Below are 27,246 nucleotides of genomic sequence, written 5' to 3' on the forward strand. Positions count from 1 at the left end.
TGGAATGTTAATTACTTCTTAAGTTATATCTGTTAGTTACCCAGATCATAAATTCCTTGAAAACAAATAAAATACCAAATCCCTTAGTCTCTCCATCAGTGTCTTCTACATAGTAGGTATTCAAAAAATATTTGATTGACTATTATGTGTAGATTATCAGGTAATGAAAGCCTTGTAACATTTTTTTTGTTATTTTTGTTGAGGAAGATTGGCCCTGAGCTAACATCTGTTGCCAATCTTCCTCTTTTGGCTTAAGGAAGATTGTCCCTGAGCTAACATCTGTGCCAATCTTCCTCAATTTTGTATGTGGGATGCCACCACAGCATGGCTTGATGAGTGGTGTGTAGGTCTGCACCTGGCATCCAAACCCACAAACCCCAGGTCGCTGAAGCAGAGTACGCAAACTTAACCAATACACTACCAGGCTGGCCCACCTTGTGACTTATTTCATTAATGCTAGTACATTTTACAATGTTATTTTCTGCAAGTAATGCAAGCCCAATATAATTGGATGTGTATAATTCTGAATGCATCTTACGCAGCTCTCCAGTTTTTAAAAGATGTTATTTCTTCTAATAGCTCTTAATACAAGAAACTGATATATGAAGAAGTGAAGTGTGGTGCCCAAGGTAATGCAGATATTGGCAAAAGCAGAACTAATTGCTGTTGAGTTCTCCAAGTCAGTGGTTCTGAACCCTGGCTACACAATACAATCATCTGGCAAGATTTTTTTAAAATACCAATGCCAAACCAATTATCATAGTCTCTAGGGTAGGACCAAAGCACTGGTAATTTGTGAAAACTTCCCAGTGATTCAAATTTGTATCTATGCTATAAAATCACTCTCTCTCCTAATTCCAATGAACAGCATGAATTGCTGACAGTTCCTAAGAAAATCATTATCTAAAATCTCTTCTGCTCACTATTGTTTCCTGCGTTTTAAATATTTGAAATTGACTTTTAACAATACCTTCTAAATTACTACACTTTTGTGCTGAGTAAATAGCATACTATGGCTTAATCTCTAAAATAATTTCCTCTAATTTCTTCAGAAACGTACACACACATGCACAACTTTAATAAAAAAAATGTGCTCTGCTTTTATCAAAAATTATGGTATATTGGTGTGGTTTGGGACATTTATGACAGCTTAGGTTGTGTAAGGGAGCCCCTGAAATATTCCTTTCCTTCCTTTCCTTCTGAATCAATCCATCACAGCAGTTTATCTAATCCATTCTTTATTAAATATTTTTTTATCACTCCTGCACCACTATCTATACAACACCCTTTCATTCTGATTACCTTAGGCTTAAGAAAAAACTAACACACGTTAACAGGTAGTAGAAAAATTACCTCTCTTAGGAGCTCAGTGGGCTGAAGAAGCAAGCTACATCAGGCGTGGCTGACGCCAGGTGACTGGCTTGTGACACTGAGGAAGTCCCTCACACCTGTCAAGGGAGGCAAAGACTGCAAAAGAAAGGGTGAGTCTAACTGAGCAGGCACATAAAGGGAAACAAAGCTCCCAACTGCTGTTAGGAGAGCTCTAAAAATAAAGCTACAAAAGCTTTGGGAAGGAAGAATGAATTCTTAACACTTGTTCTCTTCTATTTTAGTCTGTTACAAAGCAGGTGACCTGAGTACCAAGCAATGAGTCTTTTAACTTTCTATATTCCTCACTTTCAGAAATGATCCCCAGTTATGCTGATCATGACTTAATTCATTCCAGCTGTTTAAAATTCATAATCATAAAGAGAATCTTTTTTAATCTTTCAAGACTGCTCTCTCACAGGATTACTTACTAAAATAAGCTTCTTCGATATTCATTTGCCTATTTTACTTTGAAGATTTCTTTCATATGTATTATTCGGGAAAAAACATATTTATTACATAAATACTTTATGTATTCTTTCTGGGATGCATATCTAAGAAGTAAGAGTTTAAAAAATCATTAATTTATCTAAAGAAACAGTAGTTTAAATGTCCTCCATTAGGATGTCAGCATCATGGCAGACTGAGCTGTTCCCTAAGTCTCTCCCCACTGTTAGAACCAAACGGACATTCATTAACCAAGAGACGATTCCCTACAAAGCACAATAGGACGTCTGAGAGATCCACACAGCTATACATCTGAAGGTGGGGGTACTGGATCCCGGGGAAGCAGTAGAAGGAGGTGAGTGGATCCCCTCCACCTCCCCAGTGGTGGCGATCTAGGTCACGCATCCTCACACAGCAGCCAGTGCATGACTATAAGAGGAGGTGGGGGAGCAAGCAGGTCTGCGTGTGAACGCTTTCACTCTCGAGCTGCAGCCCAGCCCACAGGAACACTCCACACCAAGTGGCATGACTCATCCACTGTGTGGGTGCCCCCACCAAGCACAGCAGCCCAGGAAAATTGCCTGTGAGCACAGACTGGGCCCACATGCATGCAAAAGAAAGCACCCCTCCCCCACCAACCTAGTGCACCACCTCAGCCTGTCCCTGGCCAAAGCAGTTTGGCACCAGAGCGCCTGCACATGCATGTGTGACCCGCCAAGCGGTTGCAGCCAGTGGGCAAATGCAGATGAGCCCTATAGGCACAACTTCCAGCAGACATGACAGGTTCAGGAAACACAGCTCCTATCCCCACTGCAGTGGTGGAGGTGGAATCTGTGACCTGATACTACCACTATGCGCTGGCAAAGGACCACTTCATTAAACACCACGAAGAACTACATTAACACTCCAGAGCAGAAGGAAAATGACAAGTCTCCAGAAACCAATCCTGAAGTCACATAAATTTACAATCTAAATGAAAGAGAATTCAAAATAGTTGTCATAAAGAAACTCAATGAGTTACAAGAAAACCCAGAAACATAGTTCAATGAACTCAGAAATGAAATTAATGAGCAGAAGGAATTCTTCATAAAAGAGATTGAACCCAAAACAGACAAATCAAACAGAAATTCTAGAGATGAAGAACACAATGAATGAGATAAAAAACAATCTAGAGGGCAGTCTGGTGGTGTAGCAGTTAAATGCGCGTGCTCCGCTTCGGCGGCCTGGGGTTCCCAGGTTCAGATCCAAGGGCACCCACCAATGTATCACTTGTCAAGCCATGCTGTGGCAGCGTCCCATATAAAGTAGAGGAAGATGGGCACAGATGTTAGCCCAGGGCCAATCTTCCTCAGCAAAGAGAGGAGGATTGGCATCGGATGTTAGGTCAGGGCTAAACTTCCTCACAAAAAAATAAAAAATAAATCTAGAATCCTTAAAAAACAGAGCTGACACTATGGAGGACAGAATTAGTAATTTATAGGACAGAAATATAGAAATGCTTCAGGTGGAAGAGGAGAGAGAACCAAGACTTAAAAAAAATAAAGAAATTCTTCAAGAAATATCTGACTCAATTAGGAAATGCAACATAAGGATTATAGGTATTCCAGAGGGAGAAGAGAGGGAGAAAAGAACAGAGAGCTGGTTCAAAGAAATAATAGCTGAGAACTTCCCAAACCTGGAGAAGGAACTAGACTCACAAGTACATGAAGACAATAGAACTCCTAATTACATCAATGCAAAAAGACCTTCTCCAAGTCATATAAGAGCAAAACTGGCAAAAGTCAATGACAAAGAAAAAATATAAAGGGCAGCAAGGCAGCAGAGAATAACCTACAAAGGAACCCCTATTGGGCTTTGAGTGGATTTCTCAGCAGAAACCCCACAGGCTAGGAGAGATTGGAATGATATATTCAAAATACTGAAAACCAAACCTTTCACCCAAGAATATCTATGCAGTGAAACTATCCTTCTTATATGATGGAGAAATAAAAATTTTCCCAGACAAACAAAAGCAGAGGGAGATCATTGCCACTTGACCTCCCTTACAAGAAATGATCCAGGATGCCCTCATACCTGAAACAAAAAGGCAAAGGTTTACAAAGCCTTGAGCAAGGAGATAAACAGATACACAAAATCAGAAGACTGCAGCTCTCTATCAGAACAGGTTAGCAAACAGTTAGTTATAACACAAAAGATAAGGGAAGGAAAGCATCAAAAACAACTATGAACACTTCATTTTATTCACAAACTTATAAAAAAAAGCAGAGTAATTTGTGACAACAATCACTTACATGGGGAAGAGGAATGGGATGGAACCCACTTAGGCTAATGGACATAAAAGGCTACTAGAAAATGGACTATCGCACCTAAGAGATCTTTTATACAAACAGCATGGGAAGCTCTAAACAAAAAATCAGAGCAGAGACATACATCATAAATAAAGAGAAAACTGAGAAAGCCGTCACAGAAAACCACCAAACTGAAATGGCAGTCAGAAATACAAGGACAGAGAAAAATTGGAAATATAGAACAACTGGAAAATAGGAGATAAAGTGGCACCATTAAGCCCTCATATATCAATAATCACTCTGAATGTAAATGAGTTGAATTCTCCAATCAAAAACACTGAGTAGCTGGATGGATTAAAAAACAAGACCCAACAATATGCTGCCTCCAGAATACACATCTCAGCTCCAAAGACAAAAACAGGCACAGGGTGAAGGGATGGAAGACAAAACTCCAAACAAATGGCAAACAAAAGAAAGAAGGTGTTGCCATACTTATATCAGACAAACTAGACTTCAAGATAAAACAGGAAATGAGAGACAAAGAGGGGCAAGATATAATGAAAAAGGGACGTTCCACCAAGAGGACATAACACTTATAAATATATATGCACCTAACACAGGAGCACAAAAGTACATAAAACAACTATTAACAGACCTAAAAGGAGAAATTAACAGCAACACAATAATAGTAGGGGACCTCAACACCCCACTTACATCAATGGATAGATCATCCAGACAGAAAATCAACAAGGAAAGAGTGGAATTAAATGAAAAACTAGACCAGATGGACTTAATAGATATATAGAGAACCATCCGAAAACAGCAGAATACATATTCTTCTCAAGTGCACATGGAACATTCTCAAAGACAGACCATATGTTGGGAAACAAGGCAGGCCTCAATAAATTTGAGAAGATTGAAATCATATCAAGCATCTTTTCTGAGCATAATGCTATAAAACTAGAAATCAACTACAAGAAAAAAGCTGAGAAAGTGACAAACATGTGGAGACTAAACAACATGCTACTGAACAACTAATGGAACCATGAAAAAATTAAAGGAGAAATCAAAAAATATCTGGAGAAAAATGAAAATGAAAATTCATCATACCAACTCTCATGGGATGGAGCGAAAAGGGTCTTAAAAGGGAAATTCATAGCAAAATAGGCCCACCTCAACTCATTTTCTCAACTTATTTGAGAAAAATCTCAAATAAGTAATCTTAACCTACACCTAACAGAACTAGAGAGAGAAGAACAAACAAAGCCCAGAGTCAGCAGAAAGAGAGAAGTAGTAAAAATTCGAGCAGAAATAAATGAAATAGAGACCAAAAAAACAGTAGAAAGGATCAATGAAACTAAGAGCTGGTTCTTTGAGAAGATAAACAAAATTGACAAACCCTTAGCCAGACTCACTAAGAAAAAAAGAGAGAAGGATAAAAGAAGAGAAATTACAGCAGATACCACAGAAACACAAAGGATTATAAGAAAATACTATGAAAAACTATATGTCAACAAATTGGATAACCTAGAGGAAATGGATAAATTCTTAGACTCATACAACCTCCAAAAACTGAATCAAGAAGAAACAGAGAATCCGAATAGACCCATCACTAGTGAAGAGATTGAAACAGTAATCAAAAACCTCCCAAAAACAAAAGTCCAGGACCAGATGGCTTCTCTGGAGAAGTCTACCAAATATTCAAGGAAGATTTACTACCTATCCCTCTCAAACTATTCCAAAAAATTGAAGAAGATGGAACGTTTCCTAACTCATTCTATGGGGCCAGTATCACCCTGATACCAAAATCAGACAAGGACAACACAAGGAAGGAAAATTACAGGGAAATATTACTGATGAACATACATGCAAAAATCCTCAACAAAATACTGGTGAATTGAATACAGCAATACATTAAAAAGATCATACACCACAATCAAGTGGGATTTATACCAGGGACACAGGGATTGTTCAACATCCGCAAATCAATCAATGTGATACACCACATTAACAAAATTAGGAATAAAAATTACGTGATCCTCTCAATAGATGCAGAGAAAGCATTTGACAAGATCCAACATCCATTTAGGATAAAAACTTTCAATCAAGTGGTATAGAAGGAAAGTATCTCAACATAATAAAGGCCACATATGACAAACCCACAGCCAACATCATACTGAATGGTGAAAAACTGAAAGCCATCCCTCTGAGAACAGGAACAAGACAAGAGTACCCACACTCGCCACTCTTATTCAACATAGTACTGGAGGTATTGGCCAGTGCAATCACACAAGAAAAAGAAATAAAAGGTATCCACATTTGGAAAGGAAGAAGTGAAACTCCTGCTGTTTGCAGACAACATGATTCTATATATAGAAAACCCTAAAGTATTCATTGGAAAACATTAGAAACAAGCACAACTACAGCCAAGTTGCAGGGTACAAAATCAATGTACAAAAATCAGTTGCATTTTTATACACTAATAATGAACTAGCAAAAAGAAAAGTCAAGAATACAATCCCATTCACACAAAAAGAATAAAACATCTAGGAATAAATTTAACCAAGGAGGTGAAAGACCTATACAATGAAAACTATAAGACATTATTGAAAGAATTGGAGATGACATAAAGAAATGGAAAGATATCCTGTGCTCACAGATTGGAAGAATAAACATACTTAAAATGTCCATATTACCTAAAGCAATCTACAGATTCAATGCAATCTCAATCAGAATCCCAATGACATTCTTCACAGAAATAGAACGAAGAATCCTAAAATTTATATGGAACACCCAAAGACCCTGAACAGTCAAAGCAATCCTAAGAAAAAAGAACAAAGCTGGAGGCATCACAATCCCTGACTTCAAAATATACTACAAAGCAATAGTAATCAAAACAGCATGGTACTGGCACAAAAACAGACACACAGATCAATGGAACAGAACTGAAAGCTCAGAAATGAAACCACACATCTATGGGCAGCTAATCTTCCACAAGGGAGCCATGAACATACAATGGAGAGAGGAAAGTCTCTTCAATGAATGGTGTTGGGAAAACTGGACAGCCACATACAAAAAAGAATGAAAGTAGACCAATATCTTACACCATACACAAAAATTAACTCAAAATGGATTAAAGACTTGAATGTAAGACCTGAAACCATAAAACTCCTAGAATAAAAAATAGGCAGTACACTCTTTGACCTCAGTCTTAGCAGCATTACTTCAAATACCATGTCTACTCAGGGATGGGAAACAAAAAAAAATTTAATAAATGGGACTACATCAGACTAAAGATCTTCTGCAAGGCAAAGGAAACCATGAACAAAACAAAAAGACAACCCACCAACTGGGAGAAAATATTTGCAAATCATATATCTGAAAAGGGGTTAATTTCCAAAACATACAAAGAACTCATACAACTGAATAACAAGAAAACAAACAACCCTATCAAAAAGGGGCGGAGGATATGAACAGACATTTTTCCAAAGAAGATATACAGATGGCCGGCAGGACATGCAACAGTGTTCAACATCACTAACTATCAGGGAAACACAAATCAAAACTACAAAGAGATATTACCTTACAACTGTTAGAATGGCTACAATTACCAAGACAAAAAATAACAAATGTTGGAGAGGATGTGGAGAAAAAGGAACCCTCATACACTACTGGTAGGAATGTAAACTGGTGCAGCCACTATGGAAAACAGCATGGAGATTTATCAAAAAATTAAAAGTAGAAATACCATACGATCTAGCTATTCCACTACTGCATATTTATCCAAAGAATTTGAAATCATCAATTCAAAGAGACATGCACCCCTGTGTTCATTGAAGGATTATTCACAATAGCCAAGACCTGGAAGTAACCCAAGTGCCCATCAACTGATGAACGGGTAAAGATGTGGTATAAATATACAATGGAATAATACTGAGCCATAACAAAAAGACAAAATCATCACATTTGCAACAGCATGGATGGACTGTGAGGGTATTATGTTAAGTGAAATAAGCCACACAGAAAAAGACAAACACCACATGATTTCACTCATATATGGAAGATGAACAAACACACGGATAAACAGAACAGATTAGTGGTTACCAGAAGGGAAGGAGGTTGAGGCATGGGTGAAAGGGGTGAAGGGGCACATTTATATGGTGATGGATAAAAATTAGACTATTGGTGGTGAGCACGATGCATTATTTAAAGTCTATACAGAAGCTGATAAATAATAATGTACATCTGAAATTACACGTTATAAAACATTATGACCTCAATAAAATAATTGAAAAAAATAAAAAATCAATGTCCTCCACTTAGAAAATCACTAATCTAGAGAAAAAAACTATAGATTTCCTAATAACATATTTAATGACCGAAATAAGGTCATTCTAATTTTAAATGCTATTTAAAATGCTTGGTGCCCAAGCAGTTCTGCATGAGAAGGCAATGTAATGTGGCTGAGAGCAAGTCTGGAATTAGACAGATCAGAGGTGTGTTTCCCTCTTCCAATATTACTACCTATGTAGTCCAGAACAGGTCACTCAACTGCTCAAGAAGTTTCTTGTTCTTCATTTATAAAAGAGGAACATACGTAATGTCTATCTATTTTATAGAGTTATAGTCAGAATTAAATAAGATAATATAAGTAAAATGCTAGCACACTGCCTGGCACCTAGCACTCAATAGATGCTACCAATTATTGTTATTGCTAAAAACAAATTATTATTCAATAACCAGCTGATGATGAAAACATCAAGAAGCAATATTATTTAAAATGTTGTTGACATTTTTAAATAGGTACATAATATTTACATCCAAGATTCCAAAATCTCACAGCCTTTTTTCTATACAGGTATGTGGACACCTTCCCTCTCCCCATTTTTCTGGCATATAAAGGAGTTAACGAGTAGAAAATATCTCGGGGAATTTTTTTTCCTAAGTAGTAAACCTCACTGGAGGAACTTTTGCATTTTGGTACATTTCTTACAACAGGCATGCACAAGAGATGTCTAAATTTGATGAAAAGTTGAAATTATTTCATAGAAATTGAGGGTGCCTCAAGATGTTATTAAACTCCTTACCTCAAGCCAAAATTAAAACTAAATCACACATACACAAACACACCATTATCTATATTTGCAGATCCCACAAAAATCTTGATTCATGGTTAGTCATTATCACTTTACCTAAATCTCAAACAGTGTAATTGAGTTGAACCCACCTAGACACGCTGATCACATGAGAAAGAATTTTAAAAAGTAAACTCGGATAAAAAATACCATCCTCATCTCACAAGGATCACCTCCGGGCTCCTGATCAGTCTTCCCAGAGCCTCTTCAGGGCTTCAACTACATGTCTGTATTTGCTTCTACGGCTATCTGTGCCTGTAACTGTTTAAACCATTTCCTCTGATTTGGTTCTCAAAGAAGATAGAAATCAATCGTTAATCTCCTGGTAACTACCAGTTTTATTTCTGAAATATATACTAAATTGCTTCTCACCTTACTCTTTAGATCAGAAATCATCGATTCTTAGTATAAATGTGGAAAATTATGCAGAAATCTATTTTTTTTTTTTTTTTGTGAGGAGGACCAGCCCTGAGCTAACATCCAATGCCAATCCTCCTCTTTTTTGCTGAGGAAGACTGGTCCTGGGCTAACATCCATGCCCATCTTCCTCTACTTTATATGGGACGCCGCCACAGCATGTACTAACAAGCGGTGCATCGGTGCGCACCCGGGATCCGAACCGGCGAACCCCGGGGCCGCCGCAGCGGAACGTGCACACTTAACCGCCTGCGCCACCAGGCTGGCCCCTGCAGAAATCTATTTTTAACAGAATACTTGAAATTCAAAGGTAGGTTTATCTATCCGTTTATTTATTTATAAACTCGTTTGTAACAAGCACCTATAAACATCCCTGTTTTAAAAATCAGGAAGTAAAATTTACTGCCCATATTCTGAGGTCATTGACATTATTTTTAGAGAGAAGCCTAGCAATTTCTGAATGCTTGCCACCTCCCAGACCCTTTCAGAGAAAAATGTCTGTGGTTCCTATGCACTGGGGACCATGTTTGTTTTTTGTTTTTAATTTTTATTTAGTTTATTTAAACTAAAAAATAAGTTCACTCATTTCTCCCACCACCACTCCCCACCTCTTGCAACCACCAATTGTATCTACGATCTTGGTTTGTTTTTTCTAGATTCCACATATGACAGAGATCATACAGTATTTGTCTTTCTCTGTCTGACTTATTTCCCTTAGCATAATGCCCTTGAGGTCCCCCATATTGTTGCAAATGGCAAGATTTCATTCTTTTTCTATGGCTGAATAATATTCCATGGTATATATACACCACATCTCATTATCCATTCATCCATCAATGGACACACGTTATTTCCATATCTTGGCTATTGTAAATAATGTTGCAATGAACGTGAGGATGCATACATCTTTTCAAATTAGTGTTTTCGTTTTCTTTGAATAAATACCTAGAAGTGGACTTGCTGGATCATGTGGTAGTTCTATTTTTAATTTTTTGAGGATCTCCCATACTGTTTTCCATAATAATTGCACCAATTTACATTCCCACCAGCAGCGCACAAGGGTTTCCTTTTCTCCACATCCTTGCCAACACTTGTTATTTATTGTCTTTTTGACAATAGCCTTTCTATGAGGTGTGAGGTGATATCTCACTGGCTTTTGATTTGCATTTCCCTGATGATTAATGGTATTGAGCATCTTTTAATGTACAATCATGCATCACATAACAATGAGGATACATCCTGAGAAATGCGTTGTTAGGCGATTTCATCATTGTGCGAACATTATAGAATGTACTTATGCAAACCTAACTGGTATAGCCTACTACACACCTAGGCTATATGATACTAATCTTATGGGACCACCGTCATATATGCCGTCCACTGTTGACTGAAATGCCATTATGCAGCACATGACTGTACCTGTTGGCCATCCATATGTCTTCTTTGGAAAAATGTCTCTTCAGATCTTCTGCCTATTTTTTAATCAGATTGTTGGTTTCTGGAGTTGTATGAGTTCTTTGTATATTTTGGATATTAGTTCCTTATCAGATACATGATTTGCAATTATTTTCTCCCATTCAGTACGTTACCTTTTCATTTCGTTGATGGTTACCTTTGCTATGCAGAAGATTTAGTTTGATGTAGTCCCACATGTTTATTTTTGCTTTTATTGCTTTTGCTTTTGGTGTCACAGTCAAAAAATCATTGCTAAGACCTATGTAAATGAGCTTACCATCTGTGTTTTTTTCTAGTTTTATAGTTTCAGGTTTTACATTCAAGTTTTTAATCCATTTTGAGTTAATTTTGTGTATGGTATAACATAGTGATCCAGTTTCATTCTTTTGCATGTGGCTGTCCAATTTTCCCAATACCATTTATTGAAGAGACTGTCCCTTCCCCACTGTATATTCTTGGCTCCTTTGTTGTAAATTAATTGACCATATATGTGTGGGTTTATTTCTGGGCTCTCTATTCCGTTCCATTAATCTATGTATCTGTTTTTATGCCAATACCACACTTTTAATTACTATAGCTTTGTAATATGGTTTTAATTCCTATAATACTGTTTTAATTCCTATAGCTTTGTAATATGGTTGGAATCAAGGAGTGTGATGCCTCCAGCTTTGTTCTTCTTTCTCAGAATTAGCTTTGGCAATTTGGGGTCTTCTGTGTTCCAAAAAAATTTTAGGATTGTTCATTCTATTTCTGTAAAAAATACCATTAGAATTTTGATAGGGATTGCACTGAATCCGTAGATTGCTTTGGGTAGTATGGACATTTTAATAATATTATTAATCTTCCAATCCATGAGCACAGAATATGTTTCCATTTATTTGTGTCTTCTTTGATTTCTTTCATCAATTCCTCATACTTTTCAGGGTACAGGTCTTTCACCTCCTTGTTTACATTTATTCCTAGGTTTTTTTTTTTTTTGATGCAATTGTAAATGGAACTGTTTTCTTAATTTCTCTGACAGTGCATTATAAGTGTAAAGAAATGCAATGGATTTTTGTGTATTGGTTTTGTATCCTGCAACCATACAGAATAGTTTATTAGTTCTAACAGTTTTTTGATGGAGTCTTCAGGGTTTTCTATACATGATATCATATCATCTGCAAATAGTGACACAGTTTTACTTCTTCCTTTCCAATCTGGATGCCTTTTATTTCTTTTTCTTGCCTAATTGCTCTGGCTAGGACTCCCAATACTATGTTGAATAAAAGTGGCAAGAGTGGACATCCTTGTCTTGTTTCTGATCTTAGAGGAAAAGCTTTAAGCTTTTCACCATTGAGTACAACGTTAGCTGTGGGTTTGTCATATATGGCCTCTATTATGTTGAGGCATGTTCCCTCTATACCCGCTGTTTTGAAAGTTTTTATCATAAATGGATGTTGAATTTTGTCTAATGCTTTTTCTGCATCTATTGAGATGATCATATGATTTTTATCCTTCATTTTGTTAATTTTATTAGTTCATTTTGTTTGTCTATTTAGCATAAACCTTATACATCTCCCTTGAGATTATCAAAACATTTTGTTAAATTTAGAAGGAAATGAAACATTTCCCATTGTTTCAGAGATGTAAAATGATGAAAGAAAAAGCTCTAAAATGCTTATAAACCACTCAAATAAATATTAACAGTTAGCTAAAAGTGAGGTATTTGCTAAGTTATTTCAACTATAATCATTTTATCTTAAAAATTAAAGAATTATTATTTTAATTAGACCACATATCTATTTGTGTCTGTGATATAAACTAAACAGATTTTCATAGACTACATCAGTATTTCTTGGATAACTTTTCTGAGCAGTTCTTAATTGGACATTTCTTAATCACTTTTTACCTTTTATATTTTGACTGAGGAACCACTTTTATATCTGTACAAATGAAACTTTATTGATATTAATTTTCCCTCTATAATATCTAACATTTACCCAAAGGAAAATGAGTCATCAGCAAGTTTATTTCTACTCATGCCCTGATTTCTCAGCCAAAGAAGTGATATGTCTGCATTTTCAGGCCTGGGCTAAGAACTGCCTCTTCAGAGGTCTTCCCATCTCTGCCTGGCTACAGGTGTCTCATCCTTATGACCAACATCTCCCTGAGGAGCTCCAGGACAATGGCTAACATTGGGTTTGGTTCTAAAGCCCCATTATTCTTTAGGAAAATAAATGGAGCCTATTCTATTATGTATACCTTATGGGAAAACTTTTTGAATTTTTTTTTAATTTTTAATTACAAACAAAATACTTGTAAACCCAAAATAATTTACAAAAAAAATTTAATTAAAATAAAGGTTTAAGGTAGTAGATATAAATGCTTAACAAGTGTTAAATATTGTTAAAACTATCCTATAAATTATCTAAGGTATGATCTGTTCTACAGACTTTGTTTCTTCAGGGACTAACATATTGCTGGGCCCATGGTTGGTAATGTTTATTAAATTATTTTATTAATTTTATTAATGTGTATATATGTTATATATACACATATCCATATATATTATATTGATATACATACATATAATGAGAATATACATGGAATTATTGATTGAGAATATATTATCATGAATAACATTAACAACTTACTTTAATCTATCTGCCATAATTTTTTTTCCTTTGGTGAAAAAGATTGACCCAGAGCTAACATCTGTTGCCAGTCTTCCCATTTTTGCCTGAAGAAGATTGTCCCTGAGCTATCATCTGTGCCAATCTTCTTCTATTTTGTATGTGGGATGCTGCCACAGCATGGCTGATGAGCAGTGTGTAGGTCTGTGCCCAGGATCCAAACCCATGAACCCCAGGCCACTGAAGCAGAGCACACAAACCTAACCACTACGCCACCAGGCCGGCCCCCTATCTGCCATAATTTTAACCAATGAAATACTAGAATAATAAAGCAAGATGTAATTGTAACACAGTCACAATTTTAAAAGCATCATATACAAATGGTGGTATCTAAACTAGATGGTGTCTAAACTGCATTTCAAATATAAGATGAGCTCAGAAAAAGCAAGGTCCTGAAACAGAGCCCAAACACCAACTTTATTGGTGAGTTTTGTGTTATACAAATCCAACATACTGGCTTAGTGAGGAAAATGAATGGTCTAATATCACACGTGAATATTGTGCTCTATAGTTTTCAAAGTATTCACATACACGTTGTCTCATTTGAATGTCACAACAACACAGTGGGCTCGGTAAGCTAGAGCATCTGACTGCATTTTACTGATGAGACAATGGAGACTGAGCCATCAAGCAAGGGACCCATGGACCAATGGCTAGCACGAAAGCCAAAGTCACAACTGACCCTACACACATATTATAGAGCTGGTTAAAGGAATTATCAAACAAACCACGAAAAATAAATAAATTGTGGGAAGACCTACTAAACATAACTTCAGACAATGAAATATTGATTATTAGTTTGTGGGAAGCAAGAGCAGCAGAGAGTGTTAAAGCATGTATCAAGCATTCCATCCAGGGAGGCCAGAGTGAAAAGAGTGTCAAGTCCTGAGAGAGAATACACAGTATTGATTCAGCCTACAAGTGATTTTTATCCATTCTAGGGAAGTGTGTGTGTCCAGAAAAAAATGTTTTCTTCAAGAAGGTTAACTTAGTACTAGCGCTAAGAGCTCAAAGTGAGCCTGTCTTCTGATTCTACAGGACTGTACACCCGAGAGTGTACACCTCTGTGAAACTGTGGGTTTAGTGCACTGGTTATAGCTACCTGTTCATATTTATAATCACCTCATTAGCATTCTAAAAATGTACATGTTAAACTCATACTATTGTAACTTAAAATGTCCCAAAGTCAAAGGTACTATCTATTATCACATTATCTTATTTTAGAAGAAGAAAAAACTTCCCAAATTGGCCTCCTTCTTTTCATTAAACAAATCTTTAAAAGCCTAAGGGTTTTCTTTATATCTTGGGAAATCTGTCTGGCAAGAATCATTCTATTCACTCATAACACATTTTTCTAAACCTGGAGCAGATCCATTGGTGTTGTGCCAGAGAGGAGTACAGGACGAAACATCAGATATAAGTCTCTGTTTGTAAGAGAATGCTAGAAAAATTCCCTAGACATGAAGTCTAGGATCTGCATGAAATTACCTAGAATTTTTGCCTGTGAGACCTAAAAGACAAGCTACATTGCACATATCTTCATTCTAGTCAGGTAGGTTATGGATGAGTCTTACTCACTGCATAGGCTACGTATGACTACGCCACATAAGACTTTGAATATTTTTTCTTTAGCTTCAATGTAATGTACTTTATCTTTGGGAAAAATCGGGCTTATTAGATAAATCTAGATTTTCTTATAAGAGAAAACATACCCAGAAGAAAAGCAAGATGGATGGGTCAGTGTATATAGTGTCAGTATGTGTACACATACCCAGCAAAAGATCATTTGGGAGTATAAACATAGGAAGCACTCATAACTAAATGTTCTAAAGGAATTATGTTTAATAATTTAAAAGGAAGCCAGTGTAATATCTGTGGTATGTGATGACAATATGATCCACCAGGCCTTAAATGACTTAATGTGATGTAATGACTCCCAACAGAGCAGCTCAGACAGGGTGATGGTGCCTGTATTAGTGTGCTGGGCTACCATAATAAAGTACCACAACTGGGTGGCTTAGAACAACAGAAATTTATTGTCTCATAGTTCTTGGGGCTAGAAGTCCAAGATCAAGGTGTCAGAAGGGCTATGTTCCCTCTGGAGGCTCTAGGAAAGGATGTGTTCCAGGCCTCTCTCCCAGCTTCCAGAAGTTCCTTGGCTTGTGGCAGCACAATTCCAATCTTCACATGGTGCGGTCCCTGTGTGTGTGTTGGAGACAAATTTTCCCTTTTTATGTGGACATTTGTCATATTGGATTATGGCCCACCCTACTCCATTGTGACCTAATACTAACTAATTACATCTTCAAAGACCCTATTTCCAAATAAGGTCACATTCTGAGAAACGGCAGGTTAGATCTTCAACAGCGGAATTTGGGAAAACATAAGTCAACCCATAATGCTGTCCCATGCCGAGACTCAAAAGCGGTCCCACAGGTAATGCATAAATTAGGATTGTTCTTCATATTAATGGTTTGCATAACTTGGTAATTCACTGTTGTTTAAAAATTTTAAACTGCTATTGTGGGTTATATGGTAAATATCCCATTTCTTAATGAATTTAAAGGTAAGAGTATATCCAGGATATTAAGAAGCTAGAACAAGTGTTTCTCAATCATTGTGGTTTTTAGAGTTAATAAATCTACAACCCAGAGATATATATAGAAGTTTATAAATACTCAAATATTTCCACTGTTATATATACACATTAATAATATATAATCTAAATTTCCTAATGGTGACGCCATAAATTGGATTACACAGAAAGACATATTGATGATATAGCCTGAGCGTAAGGTAACCATATTATTTGTCTGAACCTGGACACTTCTGAGTGTGAAAAGGGCATTATTAACCATTAGGCTGGGCAAAGACAGAAACCAAAAAAGTCCAACCAAAGAAACCAAAAAAACCCAACATGAGCGTAAACAAAAGCAAGAGCTGGGCTGAAATAAAATGCTGGTAGGTCCAGGATACCTTTTACCATACTTGTCTGTAGTAGAAACAGAGAAAGGCAGTGATTATTCTGCTCATGTATGAATACTGAATACCTAAAAGAAGGGAAAAAAATGTGTAGAAATGCACTAGATTTTGCAGAGAGCGAGAATGCAATATATTTTTATGTTCTGTTGATAAAATGATATGTATAAGAGAGATATCATGGAGAAGATAATATGAAAAGGAGACACTGATCACATAAAAATGGATCATTCTAGCCTCTCCTAAGTCCATCATGGTAAAATTGATCTGAAACACTTCAACAGCCCCAATTAAGCCCAATCAACTAAAGATGTAAAATATTGTATTATTTCTTTGCAGACAGAAGAAAAACAAGCATAGAAATTACTTTTTGATCGAATAAAGCAAAAAGATTATCCTGGACCAGAGATTCTAGGTTTCCATTTTCCTCATGTAATAGCATTCCCTCCTAACCAGTGTAGACAGTGCTCACTAGGATTACTGTTTCTATACTACACCACTGTGTGTTGTCATTCTTGTAAGAGCATTGTCCTAAAAGAGAACAAACCAGCATGTATCTGTTCTCTATTTACAGAAAAAGTAGATGAGCAGAAACACCTGGCATTCTTTTCATACTCATCAAGATATCTTTGGTGTATGATCCATTTTAGGCCAGCCCTATAAAATTTCAAAGCCCCATATAAGACAGAACGCTATACGATATGCCTACAAATAAAGCTTAGTAGCACCATAAGTTTGTCCCAACAGTGTTCTTACTGTTTAGGGGTGTCTGTTAATTGTTCCCCTCCGAAAAAATGGAGCACTTGCAGCCAAGAAAATCTTTATTAGTTTACTATGCAGCTTTCCCGGGTGAAATAAATACCCCTAGCAAGAGTGTGTGTCCATGTTAATTACAGTTTGCCCACAGGTCACTCTGGCAACTGTCCAACCTTTCTGGTATCTACAAAGCATTTTATGCAGCGCACACAAGGACAGGACAGATTGTCTCATTTCCGCTCCAGACCCAGCGGGAAAGAGCAGACACCAGTACACTTTGGTTAAAGACACGTTTCACCCAAAATTTTCCTTCAGGAAATTCACAGATCTCCAGGAACAGGAGAATTTTACCCCTGTACATTTGTTTATATGTTAAATAATTATACTACCTGCTTCACCAAGCACTAAATTTAACAGCTTAATTTAGAAAATATTTTGAACTAGCCAATTTACCTGTTTTAATAGCATACTTATTATCAGGGATTAATGAATAAAACTCACTGATGTGACAAAACGCTAGCAAAATGCAAACACCACATAAGCATTGTGGGAGTGAGCCAGAAATATCCACCACTGGCAACAGGAACACTGTATCATAGGCCAATTTATTGTGCACATTCCACTTATATTAGTGGTTCTCAACCAGTGGTAATTTTGCAACCCAGCAGACACTTGACAATATCTTGAGACATTTTTATTGTCATGACTTGGGGAAAGGTTGCTACTGGCCTTTAACGGGTAAAAACCAAGGATGCTGCTAAACATCCTACAATGCACAGAACAGACCCATTACAAAGAATTGTCTGGTCCAAAATGTCAATACCGCCAAGCTTGGGAAACTCAGCCTTAGATTGTGTGGAAAAATGAGCGGGTTTGTATAAATCCCATGTGGTCATACTATCTTTCCTAGATGCATTTTAATAGATTTTAATAGTTATTTTCAGTCAAGTTTCTCTGATTTGACTTTTCTAACTTGTCAAAATTATAATTATGAATTGTTATCAAATACTATAAAATTACTATGAAATACAAATACCATAAAATTAAAATAAAATAACCTAGACTTTATCATGCTGTGTCTGAATTTAGGAGAGACCAAGGATTGGTAAGAAATATAAATGAATCAAAACTGAATTGCATGTGATATCAATTGAGGATTCCAAAAACCTCTTCATTTATAGTTTTCACTCCATTACCAACTCATGACTTTGTTTTCTCTATAAGATAAAATACTGCTTTTAACCTACCAGGTCATGAACTCCAGCAACAGAACCACTCTCATCACCAGAGAAAAGTATTTACAAATGTACCTAACTGGATATAAAGAAGAATTCCAGTCTGTCTCTTAGAAAATGCTACAGTATCTTCTCTGTGATACACTTGAAGGAATAACTGCTTTAAGTGTTTTGAGGTCCTTGTTTCCTTATTTTAAGCAACAACAATTTTGCAGACTACTTGCCTTGGATAAACTTGTATTATGTTTTATATGGAGCAAATTGTCAACCTTCAATTCAGAATGACATAAAACACAAAAATCAGAGCAGAAAAAAAAACATATATCAGGCCCCACTTTCTTCTAGCGTTGGGTGTATCACTTAGTTCTTTAAGTATATAACTCATTATCCTTTATACTTTGTCAAGTGCATGTCCTTCAAAACATCTTTGTCCTTCTTATCCTAACAGTCTGCCCCTCTTAATCTACCACATTGGTATTCTACTATCTGTAATTTTATAAAATAGCACTCTTGCTCTATTATTATAAAATGCCACATGCATCCAGAGTAGTCCTTTACTGGCCACACTCAGCTTAACACTACTTTATGTGCCACTGATATCTTTCTAAAATGATGACATTTTTTAGACTAGTATCTGATGTTCTAAGGGAGAGTATCTGAAGTTAGATAGAAAACCCCAAGAAATCATTCTTTCAAAACTTGTTCCATGACTCCATGCCAAGACATCATTGAGCAAACTTCCAGAAGCAGATAGCCCAGATGTTCCTCTTCTGAAACAGTGTTTGGCAGTTGCAATCACAAGCCAGAAAAGAACTACAGAAAAATCCTCTTTAAACATATGGTCTGCATTTTTGTGGTCTACACATTAGGGATTTATTTGTGCTAATACATTCCCTTTAAAATGAATCTCTAGAAAGATTCTGTTTATCCAATGGTTTGGGAAAGAAGAGTTCTTCTGAATTTTTTTTAAAGAGCATAAAAGCAGGAATTTGATCAACCAAGGAAGAGCTTGTGGGCACTTGATCCATTAGGAGAGCAGTCAATATAGCGGTAGAAGGATAGAAAAAGAGACGCAGGTGCACACAAAGCCACACTTCAACACAGTCAGTGACTGCCTCCTACACTACGAAATAATACGCCCATGACACTTCCAGGGTGCTCACCAGGGTAGGGCTGGCTCAGAATTATTCGGATCACATATGCATAGATGTGCCTTAATTCAGGATCTAATTAAAACTGAGGATCATCAGGGAAGAGAAAGAATAACCCAAAGATTTTCAATTTAGGATCATCTAAGGTCAATAGAATAATCTCATAGATAACTTGGAGACAACACTCTGGCCTCATAAAACTTCCACGATGCAGCAAATGTTTTAGTTGCCTCATCCATACATATACTTTAAACATATTTTCCCTTCCTGTTGCTCCACGTAACTCTAAGAAAAAGGCCTAACCAACCCCTAACCAAAGCTGCTCACAAAGATAATACTTTATTTTCATTTGTGAGCTATATAAGACAATGACATCTGGTTATAAATTCTAACCCATATTTTCGGCCAAATTGCAAACATATTAAATTAAATTAAAATATTCATGTATGAGGGTCATCTTGCCAAGATGTTTTAAATAATGTGCACATAAAATGTAATAATAATTAATATATTATTGCAATAATTAACTATAATGGCTACCAAGGTGTTGGACAATTTCCATTGGTAAGATTTCAGCAGATTTCTTAGAATCGTAGCCTTTGTAAAGTTCTAAATTGCACATTCTCTTTCTTAAAGGGAATTTTCAAACTACATAGAAACAGCTATAATTTTTACTATGTAGGATGCATGAAGTTATAAAGGAATTTATCAATAATGTATTTTTTGTGACCTTAACTAAAAATCACTTTGAAAGGATAGCTACTCTGGGAAGTTTAGCAAGAGTTTGTCTAGCACTGTCAATATTGGTATTGGTCTTGACCTGACATCCTAACTAACAGCTAGGAAATGCAGCATCTTTATAAAAAGATCTAGTTTAATTCAATTAGTTCTAAGTGACCCACTAAAGAACAGAATAAGAACCCTTCAAGAGATTCTTAAAACATATAATTCTGATTTTTCAGAAAACTAGTTTATCTCAATAGTCTGGAAAAAAATCTATAAAAGTCCTTGAGACTATTGTTCAGGAATAAGTGCATAGTGACAAACATAACTCAGAAGAGACTGCTTGGGAAGGCATAAAATAAAGAGTAGATAATCTCGGTGTACCAGTCTATTGATATAACTTAATATGCCTCAGTTTCATTAGCTAAAATCCTACATGCAATTTAAGAACATCTTTGGCAACAGGCTGTCAGAAAAATCTCCAGTGGAAACAGTAGGAAAAACAGAAATATACTTTGTCAAAAATCAACAAATTTTTTTTTATACATTTCAGTTTCAATGTGCACAGATACCTGAGGAGAAATTGTGGTCTACAAAATGAAAAAGTTTTGCAGTTCTCACTACTTACTAAGTGAACATTTGAACGATTCTTTGAAAACTTTTAATTGCCTTTTGCAAGAATCCTATGTTTGATTCTGGCTGTGTTTCAATACAATGAGAATTTTTATACTTTGGCAGACACCCCAGATCTGAGATATCAATGGAGACTTTTACATAGCCTCAGCCTCATAGGCCACGTGCACTTTACACAAATAATTTTGTTTTTAAAGCAAAGTATAAAAAAATTCAGTCTGCCTCAGGTATATATTAAGATGTTTTCATCTTGGTTCTGGGTCATATTTGTGCAGTAACAATTTTATATCCATCTGTTTCTTAAATATATCTAAGTAATCCTGGAATCCATCAAAAGGGCATAGCCACCTTACACGAGCTCCGACCTGTTGATGGGGTCATATAAAGAGTATGCAGTCCTCCCCTTTATTGCAGCACCAAAACATCTGCTCTGCCAACAGCAAGTGTTTGGACTCTTTGCAAATAGTAAATGTTCTAAAGAGAATACACTAAAAGTCAAATTAGCTTGCAAACAACATAAAATTCTGGTAAGGAACTACAGCATGTAACAATCTGAAACACGCAGCTCCTTTCAAATGAAAATATTATGATTACTTTGAGGAAAAAGGCCGTAGCTATCTCATAGCCAAAATAAAAGGTAAGCATTAAAGCAGAGCATATCATTTTAAAATATCATTTAATGTGAAAATTTTCAACTTTAGTTTTTTTAAAATGCCATTTTCAAACTTTTTGAAAACAGTCATGTAGTTACCTTAAATAGCCAAAACAATTAAACAAGAGTTACTCAGATTGCGCTCTGTAGATCCAGCTCCACGCAAGTACAGAAATGGAGAGTGTTTAGACACTTTTATAACAGTTTGAAAAAGTAACATTATGACTACTGAATCTAATTATTTAAAAACAAGGTTCATATCTTTTTAAATTCCATTTTTCCATTAAATGATTTTCACTATATTCCACAAAAATACATATTGCAATGGATCTGCAATTTACAAATAAATAAATAAATTCTATTCCTTAAGCACAGTTAGTGTGAGAAGCACTGAGTTAAACAATTACTCTGGCCAGAATCCCCTGGTGTTAACAAATCAATTAGTGCTAGAGTAATGACAAGACAAATCCTGAGCAAATCAGACAAGCAGCGGTACTTCCAAAATGAAATGACTAGGTATGCACAGGGCAGAGCAAGGGAGCACCTGTATGTAGGACATGAGGGGCCCTCTTTTTAATGTAAACTTACTGAGTACCCAGTACTTAGGTATTGTGAAGAAGTATTTTATGATAGTTTTTTCTTTGAAAAGCAGAAGTCATTGCAATTCACCTAAATTTATTCACTGAAGAGGAGAAATCGTACATGGATGCTTTCAGTTACATATAAAACATTTCTGCATTAATACTTAATAATTGGGGCATTAGAGAATGTTACCATTCCATACTGGTATGTATTAAAAAATAGATTTTTGTTGTTAGCGCCGTCAAGTCGATTCTGACTCCTCGCAACCCTGTGTACAGCAGAGTGGAACCCTGCCCAGTCTTTTTGTACCATCCTCTCATCTTCCAGCACTATATCAGACAATGCTCCACTTCTATTCATAGGGTTTTCATGGCCAATTTTTTCGGAAGTGAGTGGTCAGGTCCTTCTTCAAAGTCTTAATCTAGAAGCTCTGCTAAAACCTATCCACCATGGGTGACTCTGCTGGTCTTTGAAATACTGGTGGCATAGCTTTCAGCATCACAACAACATGCAGCCAGCACAGTATGACAACCAACAGACAAGTGGTGTGGTTCCCTGACCAGGAAACAAACCAGGGCTGAGGCAGTGAGAGCACGGACTCTTAGCCACTAGACCACCAGGGCTAAAAAAAATATATGCTGATTAGGATTTTAGAGAATCACCTAGGTTATACAGGCAAGGAAATGCACATAATTTCAGGAGAGACCTCAGGTTTCATTAAGTATAAACCTTAATTTGGAAGTAACTTAATCCTTTACATTTCAGAAGAATTGTCTTACAATTTTTCTAGACATTTATTGACAGTAATTGTGTAAATTGGCTTAACCTGTAGCACAGAGAATTCTCTTGCTTTGGTTTTTCTTCCAAGCAATTCCAAAGTTTGTGAACAACTAAAGTGGGAAAGGAATGAGTATTCCTATGTTCTAGTTTTTGGTATTTTTATGATGATTGTCTAATAATAAAACCCATGGGAGAAATAATTCTAAGATGGCTCCCATGTACCATCCACTCTCCTGGAGTAGGGGTGGGACCTGTGATTATGAAGGGCTGTCACTCCCATGGTTAGGTTATGTTATATAGCATAGGTGAAGAGATTCTGTAGATGTAAAATCTCAAATCACTTGATCCTGACTTAATCAGAAGAAAGATTATCAAGGATGGTCTAACTTAATCAGTTGAAAGTCCTTAAAAGAGGAATTACGCCTCCTTTCTGAACAGAGAGATTTTCCTGCTGGCCTTAAAAAACAAGTAACTGCCAAAGGTTTGTGAGAAAACCTTTGACAGGGCCATGTGGAAAGGAAGTGTGAGTGGTCTTTAGGAACTGAAAACAAACTGAAGGAGGGGGAAGGTATTCCTACAACCACAAGAAGTGTCAACAAACACATAAGCTTGAAAGAGGAGCAGAAAGTAGCCCCAGAAAGAAATGCAGGCCAGTCAATGCCTTATTGCAACCTTGGGAGACCCTGCAAAGGAACCAGCTAAGCCATGGCTTGACTCTTCACCATGGAAACTGTGAGAAAATAAATGTACATTGTTTTAAACCACTAAGTTTATGGCAATATATTACATAGCATAGAAAACACCAAACTAAAATAAATAAATGAATCTAGATTACTGAATTCTAAACAAAGGATTCATTTTACCTATCAATCTTCATGTAAAACACCTTTATGAAGATTCTGTCTGGTTTTGCATTCACTGTACTTTATATTAGTGGTCAGTCTTTGATCTCTTTTGTATAATCTGATTCACATCTCTTTTGAATAAATGTTGAAGATTTAACAGGTTTTCTGACTTCTTTCATTTAATCATGCCATTACACTAGAAAGAAAGCTAATCAACTAGGCACAAGGAAAGGCCATAATTTGTGATTCTGCACACACATCTTTTCCAAACTTTAAGAAGCATGATAAGCTCTAATATTAATTCTTCTTAAAAAATTAGAATTGACGGGGCCAGGCCTGGTGACATAGTGGTTAAGTTCAGCGTACTCCGCTTTGATGGCCTGGGTTTGGTTCCTAGGCACGAACCCTACACTGCTCTATTCACAGCCATTCTGTGCTGGTGGCCCAAATACAAAAAAATAGAGGGAGATTGGCACGGATGTTAGCTCAGGGGGAATCTTCCTCAGCAAATAAAAAAAATTAGAATTGATATCTTAAGCAGTATAATTGATTTATACTCTTTTCTAAAAACACTTAATTTTCATTTATGCCTAGAGGCAAGATATGATGATGTGTTTGTTGCTCGTCTTAGAAAAAAGCAACCTTCTATGTTATACGTAATATCATAATTATTGCTGTTATAGTTTTAAAGTTACCATTTTCAGACAGCTTGCAACAATTACTAGAAATATATTGTCAAGAGAGAACATCTAGTGCCTCTTTTGCAGAGCCAAAATCACCAGGTGCCAATGGGCCACGAATATTATTCCACTGCACACAAGAATACAAGGTCACTGACTTCATTATACATTTCTTAATATGCCCTCCAATCAAAAGAAGAAAGAAGCCTGGTACCATACTATGCTTTGGTGTAATCTGGGGGTAGCATAGAATGTTAAAAAGGAAAGAAAACTTCAAACTTCATCATTTTTGCTTTCAGAAAGCTAAAGAGACAGGAAACTAAATTGAGAGTTGGGAGAGGACCTTTCCAGAAGCACACTCACAGGCAGTGGAGTATTCAAGTATCAAGAAACAAGACCACGTTGTTAGGAAACAGTTAGTTGGTGGGTAATCAGATGTTAGAAGGTGCTAAAGTTAGGAATTCTTCCTCACAAGATGTTACCAAGGTAGGTCCCACATATAGTTAGAGGTGGAGGCAAATAGGAACCCAAGCTACCTGACTCCACTAAAATCCCTAGCTTCTGATCAACTCATATTTATTCAATGCTTTCTATGTGCCAGTGCTTTACAGGAATTAACATTCTTAATTCTCATAACAAACTTATGAGGTTTTACCAATGGGACGGTTAACTTGTTCAAGTTATCCAGCTAATAAGTTGTAGAGCTTTGAACCCACACTTTTAACCAACCAGGCAAGTTCCATGAGAGAATTAAGCAGCGATGTTCAAAAGCATCCATTTTTTAAAAATTAATTTCTCCTCTATGCCTCTAGAATGGTACTAGTCATGAACCATTTTTGAGAGAACTGAAAAAATAGTCACTCAAGTTATTATCTGTGTTCTGTGGTCCAGATGAGGAAACCTGAGCAGAAAGGCTGCAGCCACACTATAAAGGATCACTTTTTAGAACTGTAAATACTTGATAGTCACATACAAGAATGCAGCTTTGATAATACTCAGCATGGATCCAACATCTAGAGCCATTCAAAATACAGAAGACCTGTGTGTCTTGGCAGGAATCTGTTCTAATTTAGTAAACTGAGAGGTTATGGTTCCAACTGGCAGCTGATACAACTTGTCCTTTCTTCAAAGGATGTATAACCCAGCTTCAGACGACAGCCATGACACAAAGCAGAACCTTAAACACAACCTTGGGGCACTGAACAAGGAACAGTCTGGCGTGTTTTATTTTTGACTTGATTCTTCCCTTCCCGTGCCCATTCCAGGGAAGACTTTCCCCCATGCTCTAATCTACTTAACTGAAGATAACAGGAGATTATTTAGAAAAAGTAAAGCAAACTCTAATAATCTCCATAGACAGCGCCAGGAGTGGATTAAAATGGGATAAAGACCTCTAGTTTTAATGGTTTCACATTAGAATAAGAAAAGATAAAAGAAACTAACACTTTCCACTCTTTGTTCAATATATCTGGTGGAATATTCTAAAACTTGAGGGCATCTAATTTAAGCCTCATCATTTCCCGTAAAAGGTATGGAGTGGATTCCTCTTTAATACAGCGTGAAACTGAAACTCAGGGCAATTAACTTCCCAAGATCACACAGGCTGTATCAGAGGCAAGGTTTAACCTCGAGTTCCCTGACTCAAAACGTTGCTTCTTCCCACCATCCCAGCCTGTCTACCTTGAGTCCTCAGAACTTTCAGATCTACTAGTATGGTTCTGACTTTGCTTAAAGGTCAATCAGCGTGCTTACTAGCAACTTTTGGGGCAAGCGGAGCAATATGGAGTCACTGTGGGGTTTGGAAAATGTGAAAGAGTGGAATCCTGAGACTCAAAGTGGGCAAAAAATTAAAACTATAATCAGCAAGTGTACATCCCATCCCATCCATTCTGTTTCAGTTACTCCTAAGGAAATCTGCAATCCTTCAAATGTACGACAACTCTTCTGGATACCACAAAGCATTTTCAGGTTTTACAATGTCTTCTAAATATGCATTCTACATACATGTAACACATCTGAATCTACGTGCATATTTTGCTAGTGTTTTATTATAATTTTCATTTCATATAAATTATTGAAATATATGTTTATATATTTTAATACACAATGTGATATATTACTATAAATTTATATTACATATATCAATATAATATATAAACATTATATAATAATGTATATATATATAAAAATTATGTTATATAATAACATATATAATGTTTATACACCCAGACATAGATATAGATATAGAGATAGATGATATAGATATAGATATAGATATAGATATAGATACAGATATAGATAATGTCTGGTTCGTGTGTTACCCTGCAATTAGGGCGGGGACGTAGGGGAAACAAAGAAGAAGGAAAAAAATAGATCCCGAGTAGTCTATTGACCCCAGGTTTAGAACCCTGTGAATATTATAAGAACAGAATCCCAGGGGCCAATATA

General features: G+C 36.4%; 1 protein-coding gene across 5 annotated transcripts in view; it reads right to left on the reverse strand.

The window, feature by feature from the left end:
* CACNA2D1 (calcium voltage-gated channel auxiliary subunit alpha2delta 1) overlaps positions 1-27,246 on the reverse strand; it is a 504,665-nt gene that overhangs the window by 463,383 nt on the left and 14,036 nt on the right. Inside the window, exon 2 of one of the 5 annotated variants that reach the window (XM_058524565.1) lies at positions 1,354-1,467. The exons of the other annotated variants lie outside the window; for them this stretch is intronic. The gene's annotated coding sequence lies outside the window, so the exon portion shown is untranslated. The remainder of the gene's footprint in view (positions 1-1,353; positions 1,468-27,246) is intronic. 5 annotated transcript variants of the gene reach the window in all.

The sequence above is a fragment of the Diceros bicornis genome, chromosome 3 (assembly GCF_020826845.1).
Source record: "Diceros bicornis minor isolate mBicDic1 chromosome 3, mDicBic1.mat.cur, whole genome shotgun sequence".
Classification (NCBI taxonomy): Eukaryota; Metazoa; Chordata; class Mammalia; order Perissodactyla; family Rhinocerotidae; genus Diceros; species Diceros bicornis.